Source organism: Chelonia mydas, chromosome 6, assembly GCF_015237465.2.
Source record: "Chelonia mydas isolate rCheMyd1 chromosome 6, rCheMyd1.pri.v2, whole genome shotgun sequence".
Lineage (NCBI taxonomy): Eukaryota > Metazoa > Chordata > Testudines > Cheloniidae > Chelonia > Chelonia mydas.
Window position 1 is genome coordinate 66,310,547 of NC_051246.2, and position 12,824 is coordinate 66,323,370.

The window sequence follows — 12,824 nt, forward strand, 5'->3', positions numbered from 1 at the left end:
AGTGAAGTCATGTTTTCCTCCCCTCTTTATAATTCAATTTCTTGAGCTAGAAACATCCTTGCTGAGTCATGGTGACTCAGTCCATTGTGGATGTGAGGTTTGAACTGTCCCTGTGATGAAATGTAAATTTTTTGTTTACACCTTCCCGTTGCTGGAGGATGGCTGCTTAAGCCGGTGCTAGTGTGTCTTTGAAAAACTGGTTTGGGCCTGCTTGTCTTGGAGCATGTTATAATGACACATAGTGTATAATCTTATAAACTTCACATGCAATGTTGATACACACATTTTACCAGGGCAATAATGTTCAGCAGATTATGATATTTCAATGATCCCTCACAAGACGTACTTTGTACAGAATTTATCGTAATCTTGTAAAAGTGGTGAACAAAATGGTATAGCTTGTCACAGGTTTCAGTTCCCAAACTTATCTAGCCTATTGTGGTGATGCCTCAGGAAAGCCCTGTAACCTGCTTATCTTCTCTCCTGTCAATGGGATCCTATTTTCAGAGGGCAATTGGGGTCATTTGTTGCTTTGTACTGACATGGTGGGATGTGGTAACTTTTCTGCTGGGTCTTTAAGAGTGTGGAATTTCTGAGCATGGGGGATTGCTGGCTATATTAGCAGTTATTGTGAGAGGGTGTCACGTGGCCAAGATGTCACAGACCCATGGTGCATACTTAAATACATACTCCAGGGTGCCTTTTTTTGGTATTTAAAGAAAGCTGATCAGTAGCACAACATTCAGGGGAAGAAGAGAGGAATTATTTGAGCCAGACCATCTTGTTCAATCCAGACACTAAGGCTTTTTCATAATTTTCTATAGAGTGATAATTTTTGTCATGGATTTTTCTGCATCCCAAATCCCAGCATAGGAAGAAGGGTTAAGTGGAAAGAAGAGGTGACATCTCTGCTTATTTACCACAATGCATTCTCAAACATAACTTCCGGACACCACACTGATGCTGTAACACTTGATGTTCTGACATGGAGGATCCTTTCCCTGACTCCCACAGCATCTGTGGACATTCCTGTGTCAGACGGGTGGGTGGGGTTGATGCCTTCTGGGTACAGATTTACAGGGCTATTGCTGCTTGCTGCTGGCAGCAGCTCTTGCAACCAGAAATATGCGGCGTTCTGCAGCTTTTATCTGCTAAATGTATCGGAAACAATTTGTCATTTTGGGTTTGTGCCTGTAGCAAGTGAGGGCCATACGCAGAAAAGCTTGACTTAGCCGGGCTGCAGTGGGGAGAGAAAAGTCTGGAGTACTAGGCACCTCAAGAGTCAATGCTGAAAGGAGGAGTTCAGTTTGCAGAGGCAGCCAGATAAAAATGCCCCTGCCATGCAATTGGTTTGAGGAAACCTGCTCAAAAGAGGGAACAGACACACACAAACAAGACGCCCTCCTAGTTCACCTGGCGTTAAGCCAGGCATTTCAGTGTACTGCCCAAACCCTGGCGAGGGCATTCTGGTGTGTGTGGATTATCCACCGATACAAAACCAGCAGTACATCCACTCCATCATAACTGTCTGCATGAATCCTGTAACAAGTGCACATCAGCACTGGCCTTGCTGAGCGCAGCAACCCCATCATGCCTTCCAACAGGATTCCAGCTCCCGCCCACCAGTTTGCCCTCCAATAGGTCACACCTTTCCCACTCCTTGGAATCTCTGACCCACCGTTGGGGCTACCCCAGGATATGGAAACAACCCCCACCCCCATACTGGTATGTTCATTGGGGCTAATGGTTTTGTGTTAGAGGGCATTGAGCACAGAGCTTGCTTTATATTAGGAAGAGGGTCTGTTAATGGAAACCTTCCAGGGCAATGCCTGGAACCCCTGGAAGGGATTATCACTAGAGCTCGCTGGTGGCTTTGTCACTGGAAGGCATCATCACCGACCGTTGTTAGCTGGGAATTGTATGCAGCAAAATATGCTGTCACACTGTTAATGCAATCTCTCTCTGCCCTGAGCCCTGGGGCACTATGCGGGCCTCTTCAGCTTCATCCCATTTCATTCTGGAATGACAGTCACTAGCTCAAGCCACGTTCCTGACATTTCAAACGCCCACACTGGACAACACACCATGAGCCCAAAGAGAGGACAGTGGAGCTGAAGAGCTCAGACAACATCAGTCTACACAGGAGTCCAGCACAGGGCCCCAGGGCACGAAAGACCATGCCTTCGTCCAGTCTGACAAGCCACAGGAGCCTGGGCCGTGAAGAGCCCAGACTGTCCCACATCACAAAGCACAGGATCCTCAGAGTTGCAGGCCTGAAGCTGCATTCACAACAAAACCCAGGATCCAAGGGCACGAAGGGCCTAGGTTCCCTCCACCAGGGCAATGTGGCACAAAGACTCGTGGTTCCCTGGTACTCCCATCTGTACCAATCTGCTGCCGCTTGTCTTCTAGTAGATTGCAACCGCTTTGGGGAAGGGACTGTCTTGCTCTGTGTTCATACAGCACAGTTCCCGGGGGTGGGATTCCATCCAGTGTGAAAAGCCTTAACACCCTCAAGTTCTCTCCCGCCCTCCCCTGCTGATCCTGTTACACCGCCTGGTAACTCTCGTGCACGCTCCCTGGCGGCAGGACGGTGGCCGCTGCTGGCACAGTGCAGGGTGGCCAGGCCAAGCGGGAAGTGGGGATGGTGAAGGGGAAGCTCACCAGCCTGCTCTGTTCTTCTCAGCCCTGCTTGGCAAGCTGTGTTTCCATGGCAACTGGGAGGACAAGGTTCCCAGCTCATAAATCTGAAGTGTGGTGTGGGTGACCTGCCAGGTGGGAGAGACATGCTCTTCCTGTCCCCAAGCTGGACCATGGGAGCTGGGGTGACCATGCAAAGGGAGGGCGCCACGCTGCATAGGCCGTAAATCCAGAGGCCCAGAACGAGGGCGGGTCATTTTGGGCAACGATTCAAGCAGCTGCCTGAGAGCCAGGCAGAGCTTGTGCTGGACAAGAGAATCACCAGCCGGCTGGAAGTGACACGTGAGGGGCAATGGGGCAGTCTCAGAGCACCAGCAGGTGAGCAGCCTTGGGAGCTGGTTATGGCTGTGAGGAGGACACAGTGCAAATTGGCGCAGAGCAGTCACTTCATGGGTCACTGGGAGACGAAGCTCTGCAGCAAAGGGGCTCTCGGCAGCGTTTCACCCACTGCTATCACTAACTCTATATGCTGTAATTGGGGTTATATTCCTACATCCCTTCCATTGGAGTCAGTTACCTGTAAATGCACCCCTATTGTCAGTGTAGGACAGCAAAGGGCTCCAAAGGAAGGATGTGGGACAGAGGAAAAGGACGGGCGTAATGGGCTGGCTTTCAATGCTTGACTTTCTTTCATGTGTAAATTGCAGTCTGTGAAACTGCCTGGGCTGAGGAGAAGCCACAGGTTCCAGCAGAGGCGTTCAGTCACGCACAGCCAGCTTTTCCAGTTCCCCTCTGTATGCTTCTTAATCAGGCTGCACATGTGGGCTGGGCCTGAAAGGCAGCTCTTCCCTTAAAGGAGCTCAGCTCCCTGCCTATTTTTGGAGCTGTTTGTTTGTGTAAAGTCTTAACAAAATAATACAGGTAAACCCTGATCACCTAAATCACTCAGAGGTCAGACATGAATGCTGCATGCTCAGGGAAACAAACCTCTCATTTCACAGCCCTCTCAGACCATGGGAGTTTGGTTACTCAGAATTTGCCTGTCCTAACAAACAACTTGACATGGACCAAAACCAGGACACTTGAATTTGGGAGATGAGAATAAAAGGGGTGAGGGGTTGGAGGTGGGTTTCAGTTCTAATTCCCTAGAGCTCATCCTCTCCCTGCAGTTTGGGTTTTGTTTTGGTTCCCGAACTGTAGGAATGCACATCTTAGCTGTGGTTCGTGTGTGACAGCAGTCTTGCAAAAACAACTGTTCTCTGTTCCTATGAGATGTCTGGCCAGGAGGGCAGAAACTGCACAATAACAGCTGCTCTCAAGAGATTTACAACAACTGGGGCTGAAGTCTCATCAGGATGGTTTCTGAGAAGTTAGCACCTTCCTACATCCCAAATCATAGAATACCAGGGTTGGAAGGGACCTCAGGAGGTCACCTAGCCCAACCCCCTGCTCAAAGCAGGACCAATCCCCAATTTTTGCCCCAGATCCCAAATGGCCCCCTCAAGGATTGAACTCACAACTCTGGGTTTAGCAGGCCAATGCTCAAACCACTGAACTATCCCTCCCCACAATTAATCTCAATCTGGAGCCATGTATTGCTGCCTCTGCCAAACTGTAAAAAGAATCATTCTGTGTATTAATAAGAACACTCTGCACTTCTACAGTGCCTTCCATCCCAAGATCTCCAAGCACTTTGCAAAGTCATGAATTCATCTTTGCAACATCCCATCGGGAAGGTATGTATTATCTCCATTTTATACATGGGAAAGCAAGGCACAGAGAGGTTAAATGTCTTGCTCGAGGTCATACAGGAAGTCTGCCAGAGCCAAAAAGAACACAGTTCTTCTGAAAGCCCTCCTATACCCTTGCAGCCAAGGCCTGTGCTTTAACTATGATGGAATCATGCTTCCATCACTAAATAACATGCATACAGTGAGTTGTTAATAATGCACAACTGTTGCTCCAATGATTTCAATTACGTCCAAATCCAGGGTGTATCACATATGGGGGTGAGATGGATGGCAGCTTGAGATATAATCGCTCTATTCATAGTGCAAGTAGGTTAATGAATGCAACACCTCGCTACACAGCTTCCAAATTACTACTGTGCTATCCTGCTTCTGGGCTGAATGATCCCCTCCCAGCTTGAGCTGAGACCATTACAGGCTCCTATCTGGAAAAGAATCCCTCTTCTTTGTAGTTCCGGAAAGGTCAACGGAGCCTCAGGAAGAGGTGGAGCCTCTAGAGAGCCATCCAGGGGAGTTGCACTAAACAGCTTGGAATCTTCCCACTTGCAGCATTTTGGTAGCAAAATTAAGACTTTCCCAAAATGGTATAAAATGTAGCAATTGCTGAATGTGGGCATCTGGGCAGTGCCAACACTTGGTGCTGGGACACATGTCTGAATTTTCCCCACTTCAATAAGGATCAAAAGTTCTCATCACTTGTTGACTAGTTGGGGTGTGAGTTTATCATCACAGTCCTGGTTCTGATGGCCTGGGGTTCACAGTAGAAAACCCACCACCACAGTTGTTCCCCTTGTTGGCAGTCTTGGCAGAGAGGCCAAGGACTGAATAGGTCACAGTGACTGAACCAATTTCTCCCTTCCTCACGCAGACCTTGTCTCTCTTGCCTCCACCCCAGTTTACCACCTCTGTTGTGCATTCGGAGTCATTCTATGGTGGGAATCTTCATTTGCTTTTGATGAGGCAAATCAGTCACATCTCACCAATCATAGTTGAAAAATAATGTTCAGATCATGATGCGTTACCCCCAGCCATGGTGCACTGTGAGGGGAATGCCAGTATCTGTCGGGATGTTAACCCCCTGGATAATATTACAAGAGGTTGAAGGCCAGGGTTACCTCACCTCTGGTGGTGGTAATTTCTTTGTTTTGCATTTCTAGTGATAATTAAAAACCATCACAATAAAAACTTTTGATGACTGCAGATGGATCAGCTTCCCAAACACTGTACTGTGCCTTGGCCACATCTGCTGTGCTGAACCGTGCCCTGGCAAGGGCACCAGGAGGACAAGCAGATGGTAGTAAAGTGCTCATGATAGGGTTAACTGGGCTACCCAGTGTATTATGGGATTGATCCATGCTCCACCCCTCCCTTACTACATGTTTAATCAATGGAAGTTTTCCTATTGTGATTCAGTTAAACCAAGTAGTGAGTTATCAGCCTGCAGTACAGTGCATAGACTTATTTTTGTTGCACTGAGTGGTCCTCTTACAAAAATGATAGCTCAATTACCAGAACTGTTTGGTCTTTGACCTCTTTGCTGAGACACACCCACACCCTCCTCCCCAGTTCATTCATTTCCAGATGTTAACTGTTGGACTGGTGACCAAGAGGTAAATGGTTCTAGCTCATTACCACTCACTTAAATCACCTAGTCCTCCTTATCATGCATAGTAAATCCAGACCTGAAGGTATATTATCTATTACTACTGTACCATGAGATGATTACTGAAAATATCCGATCATTGAACGCCTAATTATATTAGCCAAAATGTCTTGTGAAACATGACTCATTAGCCCAGAGGCTTATGCATCACCACCCATGCTATGCAAGGGAAGGTGGAAGAGCTAGCAAATGAGAAAAAGCAGGGGGCAGAGGCAGCCTAGAGAATGGTAGATTATTAACCAGAACATACTTCCTTGGAAATCAGTGCAAGAAAGTTAAAAGCAGGCTGCCTAGGACAAGCTATTACTGAAGAGCACTGATATTGGAAGGACTTTCACTTCACTGCCATTCTGAATTAATCATTAAGCTATTCTAATCAGGACCAGGTGTTACCAACAGCTCCTTCTGAGGTCTCCCTAACTTTAATGATGCTAGTAATCCCCCATTTAGTGATTCTATTTATATTGTGTTGGTTGAGAATAGAAAAACCTCTGACAGAGAAGCCACTGTGATTAAATAGCACCATCTCCTGTTCAAAAGGAATGTTGTCCACAGAGAAAGCGAGGAATGGGAGGGATATGTTTACAATTTTGACTGGCAAGTCAGGTGACCTACGATAAATTCATTTCACAGCCCAGCAGAACAGGAGTTTGGAAGGCCAACGTGTAGCTTAGGCAAAAGCATGGCCCACAGAGTAATACAGAACACAACAGTCATGTCCCAGTCTTATTTTAAGTGTGGAGATGGGGTCAGTGGAGCTACCAGAACCAGTTCCAGCCTGCAATCCTTAATGTTAACCTAAACTGAAGCAGTGCAAGCTGGGCCCAGCAGCCTTGTAGGTCTTGTCTCAGTATTATTAAAGATGAGGGTGGCTGAAAACTGCTCTGTAAGTGAATTTTAGGTAAATTAAGTGCAGCTCCTCTTGGTAAATGGCCATGGTGGTTTTTATGGGGGCAGTGTTTGGGCATCCCTGTTTTTAAGGTTCTGAGATGACCTTGCCCAAAATGGGCTGCATGGGACTATCAATGGCTGGCTGTACACAAAACAAAAACATTTCTGCTGTGTATGAGAGAACAGTTGCAGGAGAAGGACCTGGGTTGCAGTACAGAGCTGTCATCCTCACAGACAGCTGATCTGGTGGCTTTATCATGGAGATTTGTGTCAGACATTACAGGAAATGGTGAACAGTGTAACAAAACCATGACTTCAGATGACTAGATTATTAGATAAACCATACCCAAGTGGAGAGCTGAGACAAGAACCCTGTGTCTGCAGTTCCATAGCCTTTGCCTCAACCACATAACCTACTGAAAAACGTACCTAGTGTTCTTTCACCTGTACATCTCAAAGAGGTATCAGCATTAGCCCCATTAAACTTGGTCTAATAAAGTATAAAGATTTAAAGTCATCTATATCAAAGCACTATGCCCCAGTGGATGAGATATCGGTAACACAGGTTAGACCTCTGTTCCCAGCACTACCACAAACTTCACCTTTGCACGTTACTTAAACACTGTGTTAATCAGTTAAACAGGAAACTATGCAAAATTTCCCCTAGACAAAGAAAGGATTTTGGCAGGGACAGAAGGAGAAATTGTTTGAATACTAAATCAAAGTAACAGCCAAATTAAAAAAAAAAGTTGACATTGAAAACTGCCTCTCACAAGACCTAATGACAAAAATTACCTAGTTTTATATGTTGTCATGTAATGTTTAGGGGGGTTTTTTTGGTTGGGCAGATCAAGGGGTGCAACGAAATGTCAGACACTCCAAAAATCAGTCTTTCAATATCAAAACAAATGCATTAAATATAAACAAAATTTCTGGAAAACAACTTTAACTCTGCTCCCATGGGAAGGGGAAAATGTGACGGAAGGAGGAAGTGATAGAAGTGTGGCATCTCTGTGGAAACAGAATTAAGATTCTAATGTTAATGAGCAGTACAAAGCAGGCACAAGGAGTGCTGAGAATCTGGCTGTGTGTTCCAAATACACTGTTTGCATAACATGCTATACAAGTGTTGAAAAGGTGTAAAGGGAACCAAAGACCTCGTGTCTATCAAAACCAGATACTTCAAGCATCTGCCCACCATAGGGCTTAACAGGAGCTGTCTAGCCTAAACATTCTTAACATTAAAGGGCAAACCAATGGAAGACAGTTGGCAGTTTCTCAAAGACACATTATTAAGGGCATACGGGCAAACTATCCCACTGCGTAGGAAAGATAGGAAGTATGGCAAGAGGCCATCCTGGCTTAAACAGGAGATCTTCAATGATCTAAAAATCAAAAAAGTCCTAAAAAAGTGGAAACTAGGTCAAATTACAAAGGATGAATATAAACAAGTAACACATGTATGTAGGCACAAAATTAGAAAGGCCAAGGCACAAAACGAGATCAAACTAGCTAGACACATAAAGGGTAACAAGAAAACATTCTACAAATACATTAGAAGCAAGACCAAGACCAAGGACAGGGTAGGCCCATTAGTCAATGAGGGGGGAAAAATAACAACAGAAAATGTGAAAATGGCAGAGGTACTTAATGACTTATTTGTTTCAATTTTCACCAAGAAGGTTGGTGGCGATTGGATGTCTAACATAGTGAATGCCCGTGAAAATGAGGTAGGATCAGAAGAGGCTAAAATAGAACAAGTTAAAAATTACTTGGATAAATTAGATGTCTTCAGGTCACCAGGGCCTGATGAAATGCATCCTAGAATACTCAAGGAGCGGACTGAGGAGATATCTGAGCAATTATCTTTGAAAAGTCATGGAAGACAGGAGAGATTCCAGAAGACTGGAAAAGGGCAAATATAGCGCTCATCTATAAAAAGGGAAATAAGGACAACCCAGGGAATTACAGACCCGTCAGCTTAACTTCTGTACCCGGAAAGATAATGGAGCAAATAATTAAGCAATCAATTTGCAAACATCTAGAAGATAACAAGCTGATAAGTAACAGTCAGCATGGATTTGTCAAAAACAAATTGTGACAAACCAACCTGATAGCTTTCTTTGACAGGGTAACAAGCCTTGTGGATGGGGGGAAGCGGTAGATGTGGTATGATCTTGATTTTAGTATGGCTTTTGATACTGTCCCACATGGCCTTATCATAAACAAACAAGGGAAATGCAACCTAGATGGAGTGACTATAAGGTGGGTGCAAAACTGGCTGGAAAACCATTCCCAGAGAGTATTTAGCGGTGGTTCACAGACAGGCTGGAAGGGCATAACGAGTGGGGTCCCACAGGGATCAGTTCTGGGTCCGGTTCTGTTCAATATCAATGATCTAGGTAATGGCATACAGAGTACACTTATAAAGTTTGTGGACAATACCAAGCCGGGAAGCGTTGCAAGTGCTCTGCAGGATAGGATTAACATTCAGAATGATCTGAACAAACTGGAGAAATGGTTTGAAGCAAATAGGATGAAATTCAATAATGACAAATGCAAAGTACTGCATTTAAGAAGAAACAATCAGCTGCACACATACCACATGGGAAATGACTGCCTAGGAAGGAGTACTGCGGAAAGGGATCGGGGGGTTATAGTGGACCACAAGCTAAATATGAGTCAACAGTGAAACGCTGTTGCAAAAAAAAGCAAACATCCCTCTGAGATGTATAAGCAGAAGAGTCGTAAGCAAGACACGAGAAGTGATTCTTCCGCTCTACTCCATGCTGATTAGGCCTCAACTGGAGTACTGTGTCCAGTCCTGGGTGCCACATTTCAGGAAGGATGTGGACAAATGGGAGAGAGTCCAGAGAAGAGTGACAAAAATGATTAAAGGTCTGGAAAACATGACCTATGAGGGAAGACTGAAAAAACTGGGTTTGTTTAGTCTGGAAAAGAGGAGATATGACAACAGTTTTCAAGTATGTAAAACGTTGTTACAAGGAGGAGGAAGAAAAATTGTTTTTCTTAACCTCTGAGGATAGGACAAGAAGCAATGGGCTTAAATTACAGCAGGGGAGGTTTAGATTGTGCATTAGGAAAAACTTCCTGTCAGGGTGGTTAAGCACTGGAATAAATTGCCTACGGAGGTTGTGGAACCTCCATCACTGGAGATTTTTAAGAGTACGTTAGACAAACGCCTGTCAGGAATGGTCTAGATAATTAGTCCTGCCACGAGTGCAGGGGACTGGACTAGATGACCTCTCGAGGTCCCTTCCAGTTCTATGATTCTATGTCTACACCCATCCCACAGGGTCCTAGACCCTGGGCTCCATCCTGTGCCCAGAAGTCTACACAGCAATGAAACAACCCCGCAGCTGAGCCCCGCAAGTCCAAGTTGGCTAGCACAGACCAGCCGTGTCTAGTTCCTGTGTAGACGTACCCTCCATTGCTATTGTGGGGAGACTTTACTGGTACTCGCAATGGTGGAAGTACAAGAGTAGCGCCATTAGCTGCTAGTATTTTAACCACTGTGAACTCTAGCCCAGTTCAAAGAATTTCTAGAAGACACAACCGTTAAAATATCAGTGGCTATAGGGTAAACTAGATCTCCCACCTTGACCTCTGCTAAGTTCAGTGGAGCTGTAGTGGTGATAGCAACAGTGGGAAATCCTAAGAAGAGTCCCGTGGAAACAAGACTTGTGAGATCCCTTATCTCCTTATGTTTTAACACAGTAGACGAGATAAGTTGGGGCATTTGAGCCAACTCATAAAACTTGTTCATCTGGGGTTGGGGAAGGAGATTCTCAGCAGACGGTCCTCATCTCTGGAACTTGCTTCCTTGCTCAGTCTGACAAGGAGTTGTCTTAGCAGTGTTGACTTTTGCAGTGTAGTTGTAGCTGTGTTGGTCTCAGGATATTAGAGAGACAAGCTGGGTGAGGTAGTATTTTTTTTTTGGACTAACTTCTGTTGGTGAAAGAGACAAGCCCTCTTTGAAGATGAGTTCTGTGAAGCTCAACAGCTTGTCTCTCTCACCAACAGAAGTTGGTCCAATAAAAGATATTACCTCACCTACCTTGTTGTTGACTTTGACAGTTCATCTAGTGTATAGTTTGTGTCAGTAACTTAGACATGACAGTGTGCCCAGTGAATGCCAGAGCTGTGCAATATATAGTGCAAATACATTATTTTGCTGCTGTGAGCAATTACCTGTACTGCCCTGTTTGTTTTGCCAGACAACTCTGAGTCATTCTTTACAAGAAGAAGATATAAACTCAACAGACAGGGACTGGCAACCCTTTTGGGCAACTTTTGCTACTGCCTTTTAATTTTGAGCAGCCAAAATTCTAATGTTTTTATTTTTATTTTGAAAAAATATGTATATCAAGAAAATGTAACTGTTAGGATCCATAACCCTAAATAACTCTTATGTGGGACCAGCAAAAGATTGTTAAAGAACTGAACTTGTCTTTTTGTTGTTTTGTTTTTTTTCTGCTTTATTTTATATAATGAAGGCATGAAAAAATGGTTTTTAAAATATCTTCTACCTTAGAAATATCAGGAATGTAAGGTCTGCCTTTGTGCCTCACAACATGTTCTCTGTGAGCTCTTAAAAGAGTAAAGTTGCTGAAGCTTTAACAAAAGAACCCTTTGCCCATTAGCAATTTAATCTTATTTAGCTATTGAAGTTAAATACATTTAAACAAAAGAGAGTCTTAAATAGCTGGATGAAATATATATTTCCCTCTCATTAGCACAGCTTCCACCATCTTGGTCCTTTTGATGATCTCATTTCACTTATTCTCCAGTTAGTCTTGCAAGGTAGACCACAGTATATTTCTTCTCTCTCTCTATCCTCCTGCATACTAGATACCATAGTATCTGAGTGCTTTGAAATATCTAATGGATTTTATCCTCACAACACCCAGGTCTCTTGAGTCCCAGTTCAATTATTTAACCACAGTACCATCCTCCCTTCCCCTAATGTAAAAATAAACAGGAAAAATCACCCTCCCAACCCAAATCACCTTTTTTTCCCCTTTACAGGTCACCTTTTAAAGAAATGCAGTAATCCTCTACAATGCTCCAGTTTATTTGAGTTTACTACTGTATGTTAAACCATTAATATGGATTCCCGTAGTTTTTTACTAGGGGAAGCTATTCTTCCCCGTGTTAAGTAGTGTCCCAGTGCCTAGTGACATAGTACATATTTTTTAATCTTTCAGATGTCTGAGGGTAGGGTTCATGTATCTCCCTTTAACTAGAGAAGGAGCCCATTTTTATGCCTATGTTAGCAGCACAGTACAGACTGGCAGTTTTGTCAGATCTACCTGGTAACATGAATTCACAGTTTTCCCTCAAGAAAAGCAGTCAAAGCTAGTAGCATAGGCACTGACTCCGTGGGTGCTCTGGAGCTGCAGCACCCACAGGGAAAGATTTGTGGGTGCTTTGCACCCACTGGCAGCCAAGCTACCCTCACCCCCTACCCCACCTCCTCCCCCTCCCTTGAGCACGCTGTGTCCCTTCTCCTCCGCCTACCTCCCAGGACTTCCCGTCCAGCCGCCACCAACAGCTGTTTGGCAGCATTAGCACACTCTGGGAGCGGGGGGAGGAGCGGGAACATGGCGCGCTCGGGGGGGAGAAGAGGCAGGGCTGGGGCAGGGATTTGGGGAAGGAGTTGGAATGGGGCAGGATTGGATTTTTGTGTCCTAAGAGGCTTGTGCATATGTTGTTTGTTTAGCTGGTGGCAACAGCTGGTTTTCTTTGTCAGCTCTTCCCGGAGGGGGAGGAGGTGAAAGGGCTTGAGGGTACCCCACAGGAAGAAATTCCCAAGTGCGGCTTCCTGGGTTCTCAAAGGGGTTTTTGCACTTGGGTGGTGG